The 8,788-nt window shown below is 42.6% G+C and overlaps 2 long non-coding RNA genes across 2 annotated transcripts; both read left to right on the top strand.

The window, feature by feature from the left end:
* Window positions 1-2,350: 2,350 nt before the first annotated feature.
* Window positions 2,351-3,016, top strand: LOC148893123 (uncharacterized). Its single transcript, XR_016116333.1, has 3 exons — window positions 2,351-2,502; window positions 2,570-2,641; window positions 2,737-3,016. It is a non-coding gene; the product is annotated as an uncharacterized LOC148893123 (long non-coding RNA).
* A 209-nt stretch (window positions 3,017-3,225) lies between these two features.
* LOC148893124 (uncharacterized) lies at window positions 3,226-7,523 on the top strand. The gene is made up of 6 exons (XR_016116332.1): window positions 3,226-3,594; window positions 3,694-3,805; window positions 3,904-3,960; window positions 4,045-4,862; window positions 5,914-6,035; window positions 6,129-7,523. It is a non-coding gene; the product is annotated as an uncharacterized LOC148893124 (long non-coding RNA).
* Window positions 7,524-8,788: the final 1,265 nt, after the last annotated feature.

An 8,788-nucleotide genomic window follows, 5' to 3' on the forward strand; every position in this document is an offset into this window, starting at 1 on the left:
AAACAAACATGCGGATCAAACCTCTGAAGATGGAAGACACTGATTTGCTGTGGCGACCCCTTGAAGTGAAAGGCCCAAAGGAAAAGAAGAAAAAGATGATGCATTATTGCTATTTCCCCCATCGCCATTAACTCTTTCACCAGTAACCCAAATAGAAGTGTATAGTGCTTCTTTGCAATTTTTTTTGGATGATGATACTAGTGCAGGTGTTCTACCAGAAACAAATTCCTTGTGTGTTCTACATACTTGGCAAGAAAGATGATTCTGATTTATGATTTAAGGCTCTTGAACCTAAATAAAAGGCTACTTTTGTCACGGTTCTTTATTATTACATTAATAATTAAACTATTCTTTTACAATGAACAAAACATCATATTGCAGTCAACTCGAGATGAGTTCTAACGATACGGCCAGTTGTCACGTTGTGGTTGGCGACCAATGGGTGACGCCGTCGGCCCCGCCTGCAGCTGCACAGGTGGCGGTCGCTTCAATCAGTGGCAGTTAAAAGCACACCAATTGGTGTCGGCTCATTGGGCTTGCTTCACTCTGTCAGGTACGTTTCATCCTGCACGCAGATTTGAACTCATGGTTTTCTTTGACAATTTGTGCTCTTCTTTTCAGATGACTTTGGTGTTTGAGGATTTGTTCCTGCTGACTTTATTTGAATCCAATTTGTCAACTACACCCTGCTGCTCCATCCTGCCTGCTTATTTTGGGATACGTCGCCATCACCACCTGGCAAACCGTGACACCAGTACTGTCGATGGCATTTTATGGTGAGTGTTTTCTCAATAGATGGCTCAATAGATTTTCTCAATAGTTAAATTAACTATCTTGTATTGTAGAATGATTCATGGCCATTGATCGCCATTGTGATTACGTGAGCAAAGGAAAAAACAAGGGTGTGTACAATTTTTGTAATGCTTGCCCTGTTAGCCATTGAGCTAACCAGGCATCTCAAATAATTAGAATCAGAATCAGAAAGCCTTTAATCGTCCCACAATGGGGAAATTTGCTGCTTTGTATTTAATTATTGTGTCTTCCAGTTTTGATTTTGAGACTTGGTAACCTTTTTTTGGGTGATGGGATCAAAGCAGCGGCGTTTCCTATTGGCGGGCCTGTCCTTGAAGCATGGCGGCGAGTTGACTAGTGGCAAGGCAGCACCATTGCACCCCTCCTTTCCATTTGGAATTTTAAAGGTCGTTTCATTGAGTTTGAATTCACTTTAAATTGGCATTAATCATTCAAAGAACTCTGTTCTTTTTGAAAAGCCCTTTGTGCCCATTTGACGATTCATAATATTTTGGGTTAAACTACTAGTTTAACCCGAAAACCAAAGGTGTCCAAACTTGACCTTTAAGGTCTGCTGTCCTTTCTTTTTTTTTTTTTTTTTTTTGCTATCCCAGGAAGCACCACATCTCATTCAAATAATCAGGATCTTTTTTTTCATGCTGGCTGATGAGCTGATCATCTGAATCAGGTGTGTTCGACCCAGGAAAGCTGGAAAACAAAAGAAAGTGGCCATTTCACCGCTGAGCTGGACACGCCTACCCTAATCCAAATGCTAGAAAGAGATTTACCTCAACCAGCTTTTTTGCTTTTTTTTTTCCAGTGACCCAAATTCTTGTTTACCTTAAAGTAATCTAGAAGCAGATTTATGTGATGTATGTCCATCCTGTGTTCTTCCATCACTGTTTGGTTCGGGGCCGCCACAAAAATGGACAAAATCCGACTTCAATGGACAGTTAGGACGGTGGAAAAAAATCATTGGCACTGCCCTACCCACTCTCGAGGACTTGCACACTGCAAGAATCCACACTAGGGCGCGGAAAATCCTACTGGACCCTCCGCACCCTGCCCACCACCTTTTCCAGCTACTCCCCTCAGGCAGGCGCTACCGATCCATGCGCACCAAATCCAGCAGACATTTAAACAGCTTCTTCCCCCAAGCCATTAACTCTTTGAACTCTTTGAACTCTTTGAACTCTTTGAACTCTTTGAACTCTTTGAAGTCTTTGAAGTCTTTGAAGTCTTTGAAGTCTTTGAAGTCTTTGAAGTCTTTGAAGTCTTTGAAGTCTTTGAAGTCTTTGAAGTCTTTGAAGTCTTTGAAGTCTTTGAAGTCTTTGAAGTCTTTGAAGTCTTTGAAGTCTTTGAAGTCTCTGAACAGTAGCCAAAATGGAACTGTATAGTGCCACTTAGCAGTTTTTTTTGACGACGATACTAGTGCAGCGTGTTCTACCGGAAACAAATTCCTTGTGTGTTCTACATACTTGGCAATAAAGATGATTCTGATGTCTCTGACCCATAGGCGAAGGTTCGATGAGCTCCCAACATGCAGCGCACGTCTGTATCACCTGAAAAAAAAATCAGTAAATATTGAACATTTTAACCATGTGCATTAAACCAATAAATTTTATGGCTCCCCCAGCGCTGGCGTCCAACAAGAGGCTCACTGGTGACAAATTGGGGCATGGTCAATGTGCAGCTTTCTGATGAATGCAAGTATGGGCCCCGCCTCAACACCTCTACATATGTTGCAGGAAACTGACACAAATCCTTTGTTACCTAGCTGCTCAACGGCCAAAAATGACAAACCGGCTGCCTAATCCATATGGCACGTTTGACCCATTTCTGGGGCGAGGTGAGCTCCCAATATTCAGCGCAGGTCAGTATCAACCAAGAATAAATCTTTCTGCATGCAATCATCATGAACACGTTTGTTTATGCCTCCTCCAGCGCTGGTGGTCGGTTGGGCAGCTTCATCAAGACTGAAAGTGGACGTGGTTGGCGGTGTGCAGCTCTTCCTGATGAGTAGTAATAGATTTTATTTCAAGCGCCTTTCCAAGCTCTCAAGGACACGTTACAGTCACAGACAAGCATAGGTACCATAAATAGATAGTTTAATAAATAAATACAATCACACATATAATACAATTATAAATGGTAACAAGAGAGCTCCACAGAAAATGCAATTTGAAATAGGTGGGTAGTAAGGCCACCTATCTCGTAATCCGTGAACCCCAGAAACGACGGAATGTCAAAGCTTGCCCCTCAATGGCCACTGTCCTGTCTGTTTTCTTGCGGTCCCAGGATGAACACATCTCATTCAAACAATCAGGATTGTTCAAATGCTGGCTGATGAGCTGATTGTTTGAATCTGGTGTGTCCCACCCAGGGAAGTTAGACTATGGAAGGACAGCGGTCGAGTGCCAAGTTGGGATACCCCCGTTTTTATGGATCCCGGATTCGAGTTGGGGTGTGCTTTGGGTTTAATGTAGAATTCAGGCATAATACCGGAGGTTTATAATAATAATGATTATAATACATTCAAAAATACAAGCGCCTTTCTGATCATCCAAGGACACTTTACTATAAAATCATGATTGGCTAAAGTTAAGGGGTTCGAGGTTTGATTAGGCAGCCGGTTAACCGGTTTGACTGTTAGGCAGCTATGTTGCTGTGGTACGCAGCATGGAAATTAAGGACACAGATGGATTTGTCAGTTTCATGTACGTAGAGGTCTTGAGCTCTACTCGCATTCATCAGAAAGAGCTGAGCACCACTCCTGAGATGACCTACCGACATTTGGCACAGGTCTGTATAACCCCGAGAACTCAAAATAAATATCTATAACGTTAACCCCGTAGTTTATTAAATCAATGTTGACATGACTGACGTGTATGCCTCCCCCAGCACCGGTGGTCAGTGGGCAGCTTCATCAAGACCGACGGAATGCTAAACACTATGCCCACCGGCGACAGAAAGTGGACGTGGTTGGCGGTGTGGAGTTCTTCCTGATGAATGAGTAAGGCCACCGAACTCTTAATCTGCGAACCCCTGAAACCAGGGAATGTCCAAACCTGATCCTCAATAACCGCCGTCATGTTTTTCTTGATGTTCCAGGAGCACGTTAATGCTGGCTGCATGCATAGAGCATGTTTGACCCATTGCTGGAGGGAGGTGAGTTTCCAATATTCAGTGCAGGTCAGTATAATTCATTGTGCATTCAATTATCATGAATACGTCTGTTTATCCCTCCCCCAGCGCCGGTGGTCAGATGGGGCAGCTTCATCGAGACTGACGGTTGGTGGTGTGCAGCTCTTCCTGATGAATGAGTAGTCATAGATTTTATTTTAAGCGCCTTTCAAAGCTCTCAAGGACACTTTACAGTCACAGACAAGCATAGGTACTATAATAACTAAATAAAATACAATTATAAATAGTAACAAGAGAGCGACACAGAAAATGCCATTTTTAATAGGTGGGTCGCAAGGCCACCTCTGTCGTAATCCGGGAAACCCAGAAACCAGGGAATGTCAAAGCTTGCCCCTCAATGACCACTGTTCTGTCTGTTTTCTTGCTGTCCCCGGATGAGCACATCTCTTTCAAACAATCAGGATCGTTCAAATGCTGGCTGATGAGCTGATTGTTTGAATCTGGTGTGTCCCACCCAGGGAAGTTGGACTATGGAAGGACAGCGGTTGGATGCCAAGTTGGGACACCCCTGTTTTTATGGATCGTGGATTCGAGTTGGGGTGTGCTTTGGGTTTAATGTAGAATTCAGGCATGGAGATTTATAATAATACCTTTAATTTACAAGCGCCTTTCTGAACACCCAAGTACACTTTAAAATAAAACCAATACATAAAACAAAATCATGATTGGGTAAAGTTAAGGGGTTTGATTAGGCAGCCGGTTAACCGGTTTGACTGTTAGGCAGCTAGGTTGCTGTGGTACGCAGCATGGAAATTAAGAACACAGATTTGTCAGTTTCATGTACGTCGGTCTTGAGCGCTACTCGCATTCATCAGAAAGAGCTGAGCACCACTCCTGCTGAGATGACCTACCTACATTCGGCACAGGTCTGTATAACTCCTACAAATCAAAAGAAATATCTACAATGTTAACCCCTGTAGTGCATTCAATCATCATGAACAAGTCTGTTTATCCCTCCCCCAGCGCCGGTGGTCAGATGGGGCAGCTTCATCGAGACTGACGGAATCCTGATGATGCCCGCCGGCGACAGTGGACGTGGTTGGTGGTGTGCAGCTCTTCCTGATGAATGAGTAGTCATAGATTTTATTTTAAGCGCCTTTCAAAGCTCTCAAGGACACTTTACAGTCACAGACAAGCATAGGTACTTAAATAAATAAATAAAATACAATTATAAATAGTAACAAGAGAGCGACACAGAAAATGCCATTTTTAATAGGTGGGTCGTAAGGCCACCTCTGTCGTAATCCGGGAAACCCAGAAACCAGGGAATGTCAAAGCTTGCCCCTCAATGACCACTGTTCTGTCTGTTTTCTTGCTGTCCCCGGATGAGCACATCTCTTTCAAACAATCAGGACCGTTCAAATGCTGGCTGATGAGCTGATTGTCTGAATCAGGTGTGTCCCACCCAGGGAAGTTGGACTATGGAAGGACAGCGGTCGAGTGCCAAGTTGGGACACCCCTGTTTTTATGGATCGTGGATTCGAGTTGGGGTGTGCTTTGGGTTTAATGTAGAATTCAGGCATGGAGATTTATAATAATAATAATACCTTTAATTTACAAGTGCCTTTCTGAACACCCAAGTACACTTTAAAATAAAAACAATACATAAAACAACATCATGATTGGGTAAAGTTAAGGGGTTTGATTAGGCAGCCGGTTAACCGGTTTGACTGTTAGGCAGCTAGGTTGCTGTGGTACGCAGCATGGAAATTAAGAACACAGATTTGTCAGTTTCATGTACGTAGGTCTTGAGCGCTACTCGCATTCATCAGAAAGAGCTGAGCACCACTCCTGCTGAGATGACCTACCTACATTCTTCACAGGTCTGTATAACCCCTGGAAATCCATAAATATCTACAATGTTAACCCTGTAGTGCATTCAATCATCATGAACAAGTCTGTTTATCCCTCCCCCAGCGCTGTTGGCCAGATGGGCAGCTTCACCGTGATTGATGGAATGATCAACAAGATGCACGCTGGTGACACAGTGGATGTGCTTGGCTTTGTTTGGGAATCTAAGCAGTGCGCAGCTCTTCCAGGTGTGTGTAAATTGTGGCATGGCCTCAAAAACTTTATACTTGTGTTTAAGCGTTGCAATGTCAGCATCGAGATATTCTTTGGTCTCTGCCCAGGATTCTGCTCCAGCCCCACCCAAAATCATCGCCACCACCAATCCTAAATCCTAATCCTTCTCATCTCCCTTCAAATCATCAAAATCCTTTAACACTAATATCGCAATACTACCTCCGATAGCTAAACCATAACACTAGTACGTGACCAAACCTTGCTAACTGTTAAATTAATTCTAATCCTGGTTTGACTCCATAATCCCTAAATCCTCCACATAACCTCTAATCAAAAACCTAGGCATGACATGCTCTGGGAGTAAAGTGCCCCAGTCAGGCTACTTTTGGAGAGAAAAGCCAAAGATTAGCCACAATACTTCCAAAAATAGTCAGCCCTCTGTCAAGCTGGCCTTTCTGTTTTCCTGTTATTCAGGTCTAATACACTTAAATACCCTTACAAATCCTCAAATTGTCAAACATAAACTTCCCAAATCACCTCCAACTCACTCTAAACCTTACCCACGTCTCGTTAAAATAACTAATATCGTAAAAATTAAAGATTAAATACTCTGGCCCTTGACGTCCAAGTGTCCTTCCTGTTTTGCATCTGTTCAAGGTTTAATACACCTAAATCAAACGATCAGCTCATCAGCCAGCTCTCAATTACGATTACGATCCTGATCATTTGATTCTGTTGTGTTGCACCTTGGACAACTGGAAATCAGGGAGGACTTGACAAAATATAACCTAATTTGGAACACTAAACCCTAATGTCCCAAAGTCAACAAACTCTAAAATACGATTACCCGCACTAAACTCAAAATACGTATCCTCAAGTTATCAAACAAACTCCGAAAACCTCAAATCACCTCACCTGACTAAAGTGTCCTTGAGGGTTATGAAAGGCGCTTATAAATAAAATGCATTATTATTAAAATTATAAACCTTACCCACTTTTGAAAATGACAATATGTAATATGTCCAAGTGACCTTCCTGTTTTGCATCTATTCAAGGTTTAATCCACCTAAATCAAATGATCAGCTCATCAGCCAGCTCTCAAATACGATCCTGATCATTTCATTCTGTTGTGTTGCACCTTGGATAACTGGAAATCAGGGAGGACTTTTGATAACCATAATTTCACATAACTAAGCAAATTTGGAACAATAAACCCTAATGTGCTAAAAAAAAATCCAACCAACCGCTCAATCCCTAACCAATAGAAGCTACTAATTTCATTCTTAATGAAAATGCTGAACCAAATCACCCTAGTTTAAATATAGTATCATCCTTGCCCACTTCTCGGTAAAATGACAATAATATCCTAACAATTTACAGATTAGCCTAAAGAGATAAATTCCAGATATAATAAATACTCGCGCCCTCGACGTCCAAGTGTCCTTCCTGTTTTGCATCTGTTCAAGGTTTAACACGCCTAAATCAAATGATCAGCTCATCAGCCAGCTCTCAAATCTGATCCTGATCATTTGATTCTGTTGTGTTGCACCTTGAATAACTGGAAATCAGGGAGGACTTTTGATAACCATAATTTCACATAACTAACGCTTAGGAGTTTAGTTTTCAGTTTTTTTTTTCAGGTTTAGGAGTTTAGTTTTCAGGCGTCTTTATTTTCAGGTGTCTTTTTTTTTATTTTTTTTTAATTTATTTTTTTTAGACATCGTTTTTTACGTCGTTTTTTTTTTTTCATGTCGGTTCTTTTCCACTTCGTTTTTTTCCATGTCTGTTCTTTTTAAAATTTTTTGTCTTTTTCACTCGGTCTCTTTTTTCACTCTGTCTCTTCCCCCCCCCTTTTTTTCTCTTTTTTTTCTATTTTTTTCTGTCTTTCTGTCTTTTTTCCCCTCTCTTTGTCTTTTTTCCCCTCTTTGTCTCTCTCTCTTTTTTCCCCCTCTCTCTCTTTTTTTCCTCTCTTTTTTTCCCCTCTTTCTCTTTTTACTCTCACTTTTTCCCCCTCTCTTCCCCCCGCTTTCTCTGTCTTTTTTTTCCTCTCTGTCTTTTTTCAATCTCTTTTTCCCCCCTTTCTCTCTCTGTCTTTTTTTCCCTCTCTGTCTTTTTCCCCTCTCTCGGTCTTTTTTCCCCTCTTTCTCTCTTTTATTCCCCTCTTTCTCTCTGTTTCTCTTTTTTTCCCCCTTTCTCTCCCTCTCTTTTTCCCCTTTCTTTCTCTCCCGCTCTCTTGTTTCCCCTTTCTTTCTCTCTCTCGCTCTCTTTCTTTTCTTTCTCTTTTTTCTCTTTTTTCTTTTTCTCTCTCTTTTTTTTTCCTCTCTCTCTCTCTCTCTCTGTCTGGGGTTGGGGTTAGTTGGGGTTAGTTGGGGTTAGTTGGGGTTGGGGTGGGTTGGGGTTGGGGTTGGGTTGGGGTTGGGGTTGGGGTTGGGTTGGGGTTTGGGTTTGGGTTTGGGTTTGGGTTTGGGTTTAGGGTTGGGGGTTAGGGTTGGGGTTTGAGGGTTAGGCGTTAGGGTTGGGGGTTAGGGTTGGGGTTTGAGGGTTAGGGGTTAGGGGTTGGGGTTAGGGGTTGGGGTTAGGGGTTGGGGTTGGGGTTGGGGTTGGGGTTGGGGTTGGGGTTGGGGTTGGGGTTGGGGTTGGGTTTGGGTTTGGGTTTGGGTTTGGGTTTGGGTTTGGGGTAGGGGTAGGGGTAGGGGGGTAGGGGGTAGGGGGTAGGGTTAGGGTTAGGGTTAGGGTTAGGGTTAGGGTTAGGGTTAGGGTTAGGGTT

The sequence above is a fragment of the Hippocampus bargibanti genome, linkage group LG10 (assembly GCF_051943395.1).
Source record: "Hippocampus bargibanti isolate YZ-2025 linkage group LG10, ASM5194339v1, whole genome shotgun sequence".
Lineage (NCBI taxonomy): Eukaryota > Metazoa > Chordata > Actinopteri > Syngnathiformes > Syngnathidae > Hippocampus > Hippocampus bargibanti.